Below are 12,905 nucleotides of genomic sequence, written 5' to 3' on the forward strand. Positions count from 1 at the left end.
TTTCTGTCTCATGAAAGTACTCCTTTCCCCTTGTTCACTTGCCATTTTGAATCTTCTTTCTGACCAGCAATTGTGGATATAGAAACATAGAAACATAGAAATGTCGGCAGAAGAAGACCAAATGGCCCATCCAGTCTGCCCAGCAAGCTTCACACATTTTTTCTCTCATACTTATCTGTTTCTCTTAGCTCTTGGTTCTATTTCCCTTCCACCCCCACCACTGAAATATCTAGCTTGATTAGTTAGGGGTAGTAGGGGTAGTAACCGCCGCAATAAGCAAGCTACACCCATGCTTATTTGTTTTACCCAGACTATGTTATACAGCCCTTATTGGTTGTTTTTCTTCTCCCCTGCTGTTGAAGCAGGGAGCTATGCTGGAAATGCGTGATGTATCAGTCTTCTCCCATGCCGTTGAAGCAGAGAGCCATGCTGGATATGCATCGAAAGTGAAGTATCAGACACATTTGGTTTGGGGTAGTAACCGCCGTAACAAGCCAGCTACTCCCCGCTTTGTGAGTGCGAACCCTTTTTTCTTCTCCCCTGCCGTTGAAGCAGAGAACTATGCTGTATATGCATTGAAGGTGAAGTATCAGGCTTATTTGGTTTGGGGTAGTAACCGCCGTAACAAGCCAGCTACTCCCCTCTTTGTGAGTGTAAATCCATTTTTCCACATTTCCTCTTGCTGTTGAAGCTTAGAGCGATGTTGGAGTCACAGTAAGCATGTGTATGTTTATTGAATAAGGGTATTGTCTCCAGGCAGTAGCTGTCATTCTGGCGAGTCACCCACTCTTCATTGGCTGCCTCTTGACTTTATGGATCCACAGTGTTTATCCCACGCCCCTTTGAAGTCCTTCACAGTTCTGGTCTTCACCACATCCTCCGGAAGGGCATTCCAGGCGTCCACCACCCTCTCCGTGAAGAAATACTTCCTGACATTGGTTCTGAATCTTCCTCCCTGGAGCTTCAAATCGTGACCCCTGGTTCTGCTGATTTTTTTCCTACGGAACAGGTTTGTCGTTGTCTTTGGATCATTAAAACCTTTCAAGTATCTGAAAGTCTGTATCATATCACCTCTGCTCCTCCTTTCCTCCAGGGTGTACATATTTAGATTCTTCAATCTCTCCTCGTACGTCATGCGATGAAGATCCTCCACCTTCCTGGTCGCCCTTCTCTGTACCGCTTCCATCTTGTCTTTGTCTTTTTGTAGATACGGTCTCCAGAACTGAACACAGTACTCCAGGTGAGGCCTCACCAAGGACCTGTACAAGGGAATAATCACTTCCCTTTTCTTACTCGATATTCCTCTCTCTATGCAGCCCAGCATTCTTCTGGCTTTTGCTATCGCCTTGTCGCATTGTTTCGCAGACTTCATATCATTAGACACTATCACCCCAAGGTCCCTCTCCTGCTCCGTGCACATCAGCTTTTCCCCCCCCATCGAATACAGTTCATTCTGATTTCCACTCCCCATATGCATGACTTTGCACTTCTTGGCATTGAATCTGAGCTGCCATATCTTCGACCACTCTTCCAGTTTCCTTAGATCCCGTCTCATTCTCTCCACTCCTTCCGGCGTGTCCACTCTGTTGCTGATCTTCGTGTCATCCGCAAAAAGACAAACCTTACCTTCTATCCCGTCCGCAATGTCGCTCACAAAGATATTGAACAGGACCGGTCCCAACACCGATCCTTGCGGTACACCACTTAAAACCGCTCTCTCTTCAGAGAAGGTTCCATTTACCATCACACATTGTCTTCTGTCCGTCAGCCAATTTGCAATCCAGGTCACCACCTCGGCCCTCACTCCTAAGCTTCTCGTTTTATTCACCAGTCTCCTGTGTGGAACCGTATCAAAAGCTTTGCTGAAATCCAAGTATATGATATCAAGCGCTCTTCCTTGATCCAATTCCTTGGTTACCCAGTCAAAAAAGTTAATCAGATTTGTCTGACAGGATCTTCCCCTGGTGAATCCATGTTGCCTCTGGTCCATCAATTCTCCGGACTGTAGATAGTTCACTATTCTCTCTTTCAGCAGTGACTCCATTACTTTTCCCACCACTGAAGTGAGGCTAACCGGTCTGTAGTTGCCAGCCTCCTCCCTGTTCCCACTCTTGTGAAGCGGGACCACCACCGCTCTTCTCCAATCACTCGGCACCACTCCCGTTTCTAGGGATCTATTGAACAGGTCACACAGCGGAGCTGCCAGAACATCTCTGAGCTCCCTCAATATCCTTGGATGAATCCCATCAGGCCCCATGGCTTTGTCCACTTTCAGGTTCTTTAGCTCTTCCCACACATTATCTACTGTAAAAGGATTTTCATCCATTCCACTTCCCTCCAGTTTCTTGTTGTGTAGAGATGGTCCTTCTCCGGGGTCTTCTTTAGTGAACACAGAGCTGAAGTATTCGTTTAATATTTCTGCCATTTCTTCGTCTCTCTCCACACATTGATCATTACCACCTTTCAATTTCACTATACCACTTTGGACCTTTCTCTTTTCGCTGATGTATCTGAAAAATGTTTTGTCACCATTTTTTATGTCCTTGGCAATCCTCTCTTCTGCTTGACTTTTTGCCAACTTGATTAATTTCTTTGTCTCCCTCAGTTGATACAAATATTCTTCTTTGTGCTCCTCCCTTTGGGATCTTTTATATTTCTTGAATGCTGTTCTTTTAGCTTTAATTTTGTCAGCCACCTCCTTTGAGAACCAGATAGGTTTCAATTTTCTTTTGCTTTTCTTTACATTTCTAACATATAGAGCAGTTGCCTTGGTGATTGCTCCTTTTAGATTGGACCACTGTTGATCCACATCTCTCTCGTTCTCCCATCCTTTAAGTTCTTCCTCCAGGTACTTCCCCATTTCCTCAAAGTCTGTGTTTTTGAACTGTAAAACTCGGGTCTTTGTGGTTCTTTTCCCTATTCTTTTAGTGATATTAAACCATACCGTTTGATGATCACTACTGCTGAGGTGGGCGCCCACCTGGACATCAGAGACATTATCTGCATTAGTGAGCACTAAGTCGAGTATAGCTCCTTCTCTCGTGGGTTCCAACACCATTTGTTTGAACAAAGATACTTGCATGGCATCCACTATCGCTCTACTATTTTTAGTTTCTGCAGATGGGATTTTCCAGTCTACATCTGGCATATTAAAGTCACCCACGATCACCACTTCTCCCTTCTTACCTATCTTATGGATGTCTTCAACCAGATCTCTGTCCAGCTCTTCCTTTTGGTTTGGAGGCCTGTAAACCACTCCAATATAAATGGCCGCTCCGTCATCTTTTTTTAGGTCGAGCCATAGAGCTTCTTCCTTACCCCAACTTCCTTGTAGCTCAGATGCTTGGATGTTGTTTCTAACATAAAGAGCCACACCTCCCCCTTTTCTATCCTCTCTGTCCTTCCTGATGCAGTAAGCTAATGGTATGCTCATACATCAGGAGTTAAAAATGTGGGCAAAACCCCAAGCTAAACCCCCCAAATCCCAAGCTAAAATGTGTGCTCAGCACAAGCTAATCGCACATTTTAAATTGGGTAGTGGGGGAGTTTCAGGATTTATGCTCACAAACATAGTGGGTTTTGTACATAAAAGACATTTATGTACATAAAACCATTTAGCTTGTTTTGTGTGCATAAAATATGATTTATGCACATAAAAGTGCTTTTAGCACAGAAAGGTTTTGTGCGCATAAATCATATTTATGCATAGAAAACATATTGGGCCAGATTTTAAAACTTAGGCGCAGGTGTAGATTTGTGCGCGCAACCCAGCGCGCACAAATCTACGCCCGATCTTATAACATGCGCGCACAGCCGCACGCATGTTATAAAATCCGGGATCGGCACGCGCAAGGGGGTGCGCACTTGTGCACCTTGCACGCGCCGAGCCCTAAGGGATCCCCGATGGCTTTCCCTGTTCCCTCCGAGGCCGCTCCGAAATCGGAGCGGCCTCGGAGGGAACTTTCTTTCCGCCACCCCCCCACCTTCCCCTGCCTTCCCCTACCTAACCTGCCCCCCAGCCCTATCTAAAACCCCCCTTACCTTTGTTTGCGAAGTTGCACCTTCTTCTGGGCAGGCGTAGGTTACACGTGCCGGCGACGGCTGGCCTGCGATCCCGGGCACAGTGACATACGCGCGTCCCGGGGCTTGCCCGCGTCGTCGAGCCTATGCAAAATAGGCTTGGCGCGCGCCTAACCCTTTTAAAATCCGTCCCATTTTGTGTGCACAAAGTTATGGTTTCTGCACATAAATGCTGTCTATTGGTTCCAGCATCAGAACTGCTTCTGCCCATAGATTAACGCTAGCGCTGGAAACTTTACTCCACCTCTGGCCAGGAGTAAATATTTCCAGCAGTAAGAAAACCTGAGTTAAGCCAGCACACATCGGCTGTTACATTCGCCTTGTTGTTCATTGTAAGTTCTCTGCAAATTCCTTATTGTCCAAGTACTTTTTTGTTACTCTGTTCTCATTGTAAGCTGCCCAAGAGGTAGTCCAAGTTATTTATTGTTAGTTTTTATGTTTCATTGTAAGCTGCCCTAGAGGCATCAGTTTGATTTCACTGTAAACCGGTGCGATATGTATATTATACAGGAACATCGGTATATAAAAATAAAAAATAAAAAATAAATAAAATAAATAGTGGGACGACCCCCGCAAGCGGCATCACCTGCCACCACCAATGCCTGTACCTGCCGCGTGGCACAGACGCTGCCACAGCACTCTTCAGGGCCTTCCCCCTAGGTGCGCGCATGCAATGCTCGCTCACTTTAGTAGACATTGCAGCGGAAATCCTTGGGCTAGGTGCCAGCAGATAACGTCACACTGCTGGGTATTTAAACCCTGGCCGTGCTGCTGACCGGTGCCTCAGCAACAGGTTGCCTTACCTCATCCAGCTTGCCTTCAGCCTTTTCTCGCCCAGTTTGTCTTCAGCCTTGCCTCATCCAGCCTATCTTCAGCTTTGACTCCAGCCTTACCTCCGGCATTCTCTCGCCCAAGTCTTGCCCTAAGCCCTGCCAACTGCCAGAACCCAAGGACTCAACCCGCGGGGAAGGCAGTTGGTCCAGGGGAAGCTTAGCCTGGCCCACAGCAAAGTGCATTCTCCAGCTGTTGACACATGGCTTGTGGGCTTGCCCCACAAGGCGGCGTGAACCATACCACAGCAAAAGGGGCTCCTGCTCACACTGCCCCTTACATCTGTATTGGAGGGTAATGGTTAATGCCTTCATTAGCCTGGGATTTCCATGCAAGGGTGCTAAGCACTGATCAGTTTGAAGTAGATTTTAAAAGGAGCGTAAATGTGGGCTGCACGCAGGCAACGTGGAATTAGAAAAGCCACGAAGTACGCATGGTACAGATTTTGTTAAGAACAGTTAAGTCTGAGGTCATATCATAGGGGGCTAATTCCAATTGAGATCTTGCCGTATTCCAGCCCCGCCCCTTTCACTGTCATTTCTTCCAGAGACGTTTGAAGCCCAACTCCTTCCTGTTGACATCACTAATTGTTGCATCACCAGAGGGAGTGTCAGAGCCACAATGTAGAATGTCTGCATTCCTTCGGTAGCTCAGTTGGTAGAGCGGAGGACTGTAGAGGTTACTCTGACTGCTGATATCCTTAGGTCACTGGTTCGACTCCGGTCCGAAGGAGGGGTTTTTTTTCTCAAATAAAAAGACCTCTTCTCTTGTGATCATAAATAGCCACTGCTATTACTGGCATCAGTAGCATGGACTAGACTTAGTTTTTGGGTACTTGCCAGGTACTTGTAGCCTGGATTTGGCCACTGTTGGAGACAGGATGCTGGGCTTGATGGGCCCTTGGTCTGACCCAGTATGATATGTTCGTATCTCTTATATACCCGTGTGCGCGACAAGAATAAGGGACAGAAAAGGGTGCGGCCTGGGCATTCCAGGGCAGAAGCAAGACTTAGTCGCATAAGTCTGTATTTTAAAAAGCTGACCATGGCGCACGTTGGTTTATCCATGTAACTGTACTGCTGCTGCTGCTGCTGAGAAACAATTCTGTAGATCTCAAGTTTTAGGGTTTATAGCACAGGGTGAGGAGTGTGGGTCGGGGGGGAGGGGGGCTTGCAGGATGAAGAACCAGTGGGGTCTTGAAGACCTCAGTATGAACTGGGCAAACTGGTGGACTAATTGGAAAAACAGGATTTTCCTCGCATAAGCGTACTGTAATATCCATCGGCAAAGCTGGCAAAGTCCCAGGAAAAATGCATGGGCACATTTTCTTGAGCAATCGCTTAAGATTACACGCACGCTTACGTGCAGGAGGTATATTTTAAAATATATGTGTGCAAATGCGCGCCCGATTTAAAATTGCAGCATTTCTCCGCTCATGAGCCGATATGCACGTGTATTGGTGCATGCACATTCATTTTAAAATTAGGAAGTTTATGTGCACATTTCTTTTTTAGCTCAAAACTCTTTGCTGCATCAGAAGGAAAGTTTGTGCAGAAAAAAAACGTGAGGACAACTAAGGATAAAACCATGAGCTCTACTGAGTGTACCTTGTTAATTTGGGCCCTTTGATAGAGAAGATGGCGGTGAGGCTGGAGCTGACATAGTTCCCCTAAATTTTTTAGCCTCTTCAGCATAAATGTTGTTTATATCTATCTATTTATGCATTCACCCATTTACAGAAGAACTCTGAGAGTGTCATAGCAAGCAAAAAAATCACAACGGAACACAAAGCAATATTAATAATAAATAAAATACATTTGTAATCCCCATCCCATTCTGGTCCTGGGTTTGGGGCATACAAAGAGGGCCCCGGACCACACAAGGCCCCATGACCTCCTGAGGTTCCTGCACAGGGGGGGTAGGGAAGTAGAATCTTTTCAAGGCACTTAAGAGTTTTTTCTTCTCCGGGGCTCTTCCTGCGCATCAGTCAGTCATTCCCAAAGAAACACTTTCCACGACTGTGCTATTCACAAATCAAAAAGTCTTTACCGAATTGATGAAGGGTAAATAAAGTCCAACATCAGTATAGAACTCCACAGTGCACCACAGACATCAAAGTCCAAAATCACAAAAATCAAATTCAATCTCTCTTTAACTCTTCATCCAAAACAGGTTAGCTCTTTGTGATGGATATCCTTCCACCTTGGGCCCTCCCAGTACCTGTTTGGAAGCTGTGATCTTTTCCTTAGAGCAGGGGTCAGGAACCTATGGCTCGGGAGCCAGATATGGCTCTTTTGATGGCTGCATCTGGCTCGCAGACAAATCTTTAATAAAAAAGTAAAAATCTAACAAAATCCCCCACCCTCCTGATGCCCTTCAAGACCTCCAAAATTAATTTACTACAACCCCCACCCTCCTGACTCCCCCCCCCCCCCAAGACCTGCCAAAAGTCCCTGGTGGTCCAGCGGGAGTCCGGGAGCGATCTCCTGGACTTGGGCTGTCAGCTGCCAGTAGTCAAAATGGCGTCGACGGCTCTTTGCCCTTACTATGTCACAGGGGCTACTGTCGCCATTGGTGGACCCCAGTGACATAGTGAGGGCAAAGGGCTGTCTGCGCCATTTTGACTACTGGCAGCCGACAGCCCAAGTCCAGGAGATCGCTCCCGGACCCCCGCTGGACCACCAGGGACTTTTGGCAGGTCTGGGGGGGGGGGGGGTAGGAGGATGGGGGGTTGTAGTAAATTAATTTGGCAGGTCTTGGGGGCATCAGGAGAGTAGGGGGTTGTAGTTAGTATGGCTCTCACGGAATTACATTTTAAAATATGTGGCGTTCATGGCTCTCTCAGCCAAAAAGGTTCCTGACCCCTGCCTTAGAGGCTCCCTGTTTCATTCTTTCTCTCTTCAGAGTCTTGGGCTAATTGTAGCTGAATCAGTCTCTGACTTTGGTGAACCTTCTCAGGTAGGCCGCCCTTCCCCTGGTACATCCCAGTATACTTGTCCACAAATTCTCCAAGAAAATCCTCTTCTCCTTAGGGCACCCAGTTTCACTCTGGTAGAATTTCCCAGGCAGGATGCCTCTCCTCTGGCACCTTCCAGTATGCTCATCCCCAGTTCTTCAGGACCCTATTGTTGTGGTTGTGGACCCCTCGGCTGAGGGGAAGTTGGTACAACTTGTGGGGAGGAGCCCCACAGGTCCCCACCGTCGGCAAGTGGAGCTGACGGAAGCAGAGGCCCAACTGGAGTTTTGCCAATACAAGCTCTTGTTCCCCTTAGGTTGAGCGCTCTGGTATCAGGGCTGGCTGGTCTTAGGTGGGGGCCTCTGTGGTGGTGGAAGTCTCAGCAGGCAGGAAACGCTGCAGACCAGCATGCTGAAAGATAAGCAGGACAGACCAGGGTCCAGTTGAGATTAAGGCAAACGGAGCACAGCAACCTCTGTCTCCAGGCCATGGTCAGAGGCAGGAAGCGAGAAGCGAGGTTGGAGTCCAAGCAGTGGTCGAGGAAGGCAGCGCGAAGCAAGGTTGGTATCCAAGCAGTGGTTGAGGTAGGTGGAGAACATGCAACATCAGTGTCCAGTCCAGAGTCAAAGCCAGAAGATAAAACCACAAGGAAGACGAAGAGGGGGAAGACAAGGACCACAGGGACTAGAGGAGACGCTGAAGACAGACATCAGGAACTGACCTCAGACGAGGAAAAACCAGATGAAGGGATCCATAGACAGAAGATACAGAGACAGGAACCACAGCGAGTCATGAACCAGGAATCAAAACAGGAGTCGACCCATTGCCAAGGCAGGAACTTGAGGCGGGAGCCGGTCTCAAATAGTCCCAGGTGGTGATGTCATCAGTGGGCGCTGGGTAGCCGTTCCCGCCACTAGTCCTTTAAGAAGGGCAGGATCGGGCGCGCACCTAGGAGAGAGGAGCGATGGATTCGGTAGGTCATGGCAGCTAGCCGCTCGAGCAGGAGGGAGGCTGCGTTGGTGCTCCCGCTCTGCGAGAGGAGGGGAACGCACTGGAACCCTGACGGGTGGTCTTCCCTGGATCAGGGAACCCGGAGGTGAGTGTGGCGGCTCTTGGGAGACTGCGAGCCTCTCTTTCTCTTCAGTCTTCTGGACTTCTAGAAACTCCTAGAATCCTTCTCCTCAAACTCTGAGGCTTCTCTGTGGAAAGAACAGGCCCTATGATGCCACTTTGTGAAGAGACAGATCCAGCCACCAGCAGGACTCGAGATCTTAGAATCCTCTTAACCTCTCCCTTTCTCTCCCTGCACCAACTGGTGCAGGGGCTTTTATACCTCCCTACAATCCTTCCAAGTGGGACATCCTTTTTTTTTGCTTGACACACTGACATCACACATGTAGGCAGTTAGACTTCTGTCATACTAAAGGCCCTCAGACCAGCTAAAATCGCATATTACATGTTTTTAAGGATCAGGGACATTTTTCTAGGGACATCCTACGATTAAAATGGACAATAATGAAAAACAGTCAATAATTACAAAAGTAAAATCTGATAAGAGCCTTTATCAAAAAAGATAAAGTCTTAACAAGCTTCTGGAATGCTAAATAGTAAGGACAGGGGCCTCAATAGGTAACTAGTTTCCAAAGTTAGGGCCAACACAATGGAAAGCTCTTTTTCTGGTTCTAACCAGATGTATAAGAAATCACTGTGAATGGTGTGTTAATACAATACTAAAATATGAACACTTAGAAAATACACTAGGGTCATGTGATGCAGTGAGCAAAGGAGGACATGCCTCACTGAGCTCTGGGTGCCATGCTCCAATAATACCTTTCTTTAACCGCCTGTAACTCCCTTTTGCTGCAAAAACACCAGTGCCTTTGAAACGTATGTCAATCGCCTCATATATGCAACGATCGTCTTCTGGTATGCCTCTAGAAACCGGCAAGAAAGAAAGGGAGAAACCTAAAACCACTCACAACAAAATGGCGACCACGGCTGACTCGGCAAGCAGCCAGGGACAAAATGAAAGTGTGGTAGAGAAACTTAAAGCAGCTGCTTTAGAAGCCCTAGATGTTAAACTCGCCACTATTTCAGCGCAAATCACAGAGGTAAAAACTGTGCTGACGAAACCGAATCGCCACTTTGAGCAAATAGAAGGAAAGGAAGATGATTCCCTTGCAGCAACCACTTAAATATTAACTTTGACAAAAACAATAGCGGCACAATCCACCAAAATAGACGACCTAGAAAACACAACTTTCTCGGCCTCCCTGAATCCATAGCCGACCGGAATATTGGCTCGTTCTTGGAGTCAAGGGCTGAAGTAAGTTTTAAAACAAGAAAAAAAAAAAAGAAAAAGGTAGGGGGGAAAGGGTGAGTGAGGTAGGGGAAGGGAAGGAAAGGTGGGGTGGGGGTTAGGGAATGGGGGAAGGCAGCACGGCTTGGCGCGGACTCGGCGTGTGCAAGGTGCACAATTGTACACCCGTGCACACCTTTTAAAATCTACCCCATAGTTTTTTTGTCCATGTCCTTTCCCAACTAGCATCTCAGGCCCGTAGTTTGTTGGTGGTGGCTGAAGATTTCAATATTACACATGATCCTCAAATGGATAAGTATCCCTCTGGGCCTTGTTCTCTCAACAACACAGATAATGGGGTGGCTTTTCTCTGAGCAGAGTGTACTCTTTTAGATTCATGGCGCATACTTCACCCAGACGAGAAAGACTACACACATATTTCCCGAGTTCATGCTTTCATGTCACGCCTTCACTATATCCTGATTTCCAGAGATGATTTCTCCTCTTTAGCAAATGCTACTATTGGTCCACAGATCATATCAGACCATGCAATTATTTGAATAGATTTACAGTTCTCAGTCTTAGAACCTGGAGAATGTTTTTGGAAATTCCGTAGCTTTCTACGCAATGACCCAGTCTTTCAGAACTTTCTTCAGATGAGATGGAAGGATTTTTCTGTACATAACCAACCACACATAGGTAATCCCCAATTATTCTGGGAGACAGGAAAAGCCATGATGCGAGGAAAGGTCATCTCTTATGTGGCCTTTCTGGTAAGATCCAATTATTTAAGATGATGGTCCTTCCCAATGTCCTTCAGATGTTACCAATATGGCTTACTAAAAACAACTGTAGAGAAGTAGGGAAATTGCTTCGTAACTTTTTATGGAATGGTAAGAAAGCTCGTATATCCTTGCAAACTCTCATGCAACCGATGCCCCAAGGGGGGATGAACTGTCTCAATTTACGCCTTTACAACCTAGTTTGCATATTAAGGTTTCTACATGACTGGGTTTTGAGGACTTCATACTTTACCCCATAGCAACAATTGGCAGGATGGCTGGATCTCTCATCTTTCAACCACACCTTACATGCAAATAGAGCAGCTCTTTCCCCTGCTTTGTCAACCAACATATTGATAAACTGGGGGTGGAAGACCTAGTCTTATCTATGTCAATCACTCCATCTCCCCTCCAGAATAACATCGCTACTAAGTATGTGTGACAATGACCCATTTCCCCCGGCCAAAGGATGCTCTGTGTTCCACAGATGGAGAGAGCTTGGTTTGGAGTTCATCTTTCAATGCTTTTCACAAGACATCGGTCAGTTACTTAGTTTCCTGGAGCTGCAAAAGCAGTTCACATTACCAACATCCGATCTCTTCTCCTATTTACAATTACGGCATTTCATCAAGGCACATGCAAATTCTTTTAAGGGTTCGACGCAGACTCAGTCGTTACATAGCATTGTTTTAGGCAACCGTAAGCATAAACCTTCTATAGCTGGTTTTTCTAAGGCTTTGAGAACTACCTTGGAACTGGGAGACCTACCAAAACTGCATGATAAGTGAAGGCAATGGCTGGACTTCTCCCTATCCTTGCAGGAATTCACCCAGTGCTTTCAGAATAATACGGCCTGGTCAGAAAACATACTTTACCGGGAGCTACAATTTAAATTCTTAAGGCAATTTTATTTGTCTCCAGACAGGGCCTTCCAAGCTAATCTGGCAGCTTCCCCATAATGTGTTAAGTGTTCAATACCCATAGGTTCCTTCTTTCATTGCTTCTGGACATGCCCAGTTATCCAGGTGTTCTGGAAGAAGGTATGCCACACTTGCAGCCAAATTATTAACATCTCAGTACCGGTAGATCCCATGTTGTGGCTTTTCGAAGTCACATCACATATCTCTATAGCAGTTGATTCACCTACTCTGCAGTTCTTACAGAAAGCAGGCCTTGTGGGGGGAAAAAGTTATTTTGTGTAACTGGATTGATAACAGGAACATTGGTTTCGCCTGTTGGTGAAACTGTATACCTTTGAATTTTTATCGGCAAAGTTTTCTTCACATAAACACTTCTTAGAAATGCAGTCAGTGTGGGACAAGTTTAACATTTTTTTTAGCACCCAAAATATTGTTACTTCTCTTCCTTACTCCCTTCTTTGTCACTTTCCATCCTCCCTTTTTTCTGCCAATTAATTTCTATACCCTGGAGGGAGGTTCTTCATTTATGGGATTTAGACCAAATCCTTCCTTTCACCCAAGGGACTCCATGACCTGTATCCGAGATTGTCTAATGTCTATTGTTTATGGTTTCCTAAGTGTCATCCGCTAAACAGTTTTGGGATGGGGGCGGGGGAGTATGGGGGTATGGGTTAGGGAAACGTAGGGGGCATTTTAGTTTAGTTTAGTTTAGTTTAGTTCAGCTCAGACACTTGTAAAATTGGTAGCTACACGTTTTGTTAATCTGAATGCTATAGCCTTCCTTTGATTAGAATTGATGTACATTTTTTATTAGGTATTCAGTGCTCAAGGCGTACTGTTCATTGTCAGTTTGATGTTGTATGCAGCTCCTCTAATGTTATAACTCTTACATGATGTATGTCTGAAAATTTTATAAACATAATTAACAAAAAAAAAAAAAAAGAAAATACACTACGTATAATCATTATACTTCTTTTGAACACATATCCCCAAAAATATTTTTGAACATTTTACTACATTTATGAATGTCACAAAGA

At 46.0% G+C, this 12,905-nt stretch overlaps 1 non-coding gene across 1 annotated transcript; it reads left to right on the forward strand.

Annotated features, from left to right (window-relative positions):
* Positions 1–5,550: 5,550 nt before the first annotated feature.
* On the forward strand, positions 5,551–5,643 carry TRNAY-GUA. Its single transcript has 2 exons — positions 5,551–5,587; positions 5,608–5,643. It is a non-coding gene; the product is annotated as a tRNA-Tyr (tRNA).
* Positions 5,644–12,905: the final 7,262 nt, after the last annotated feature.

Source organism: Rhinatrema bivittatum, chromosome 1 (assembly GCF_901001135.1).
Source record: "Rhinatrema bivittatum chromosome 1, aRhiBiv1.1, whole genome shotgun sequence".
NCBI classification, from domain to species: domain Eukaryota; kingdom Metazoa; phylum Chordata; class Amphibia; order Gymnophiona; family Rhinatrematidae; genus Rhinatrema; species Rhinatrema bivittatum.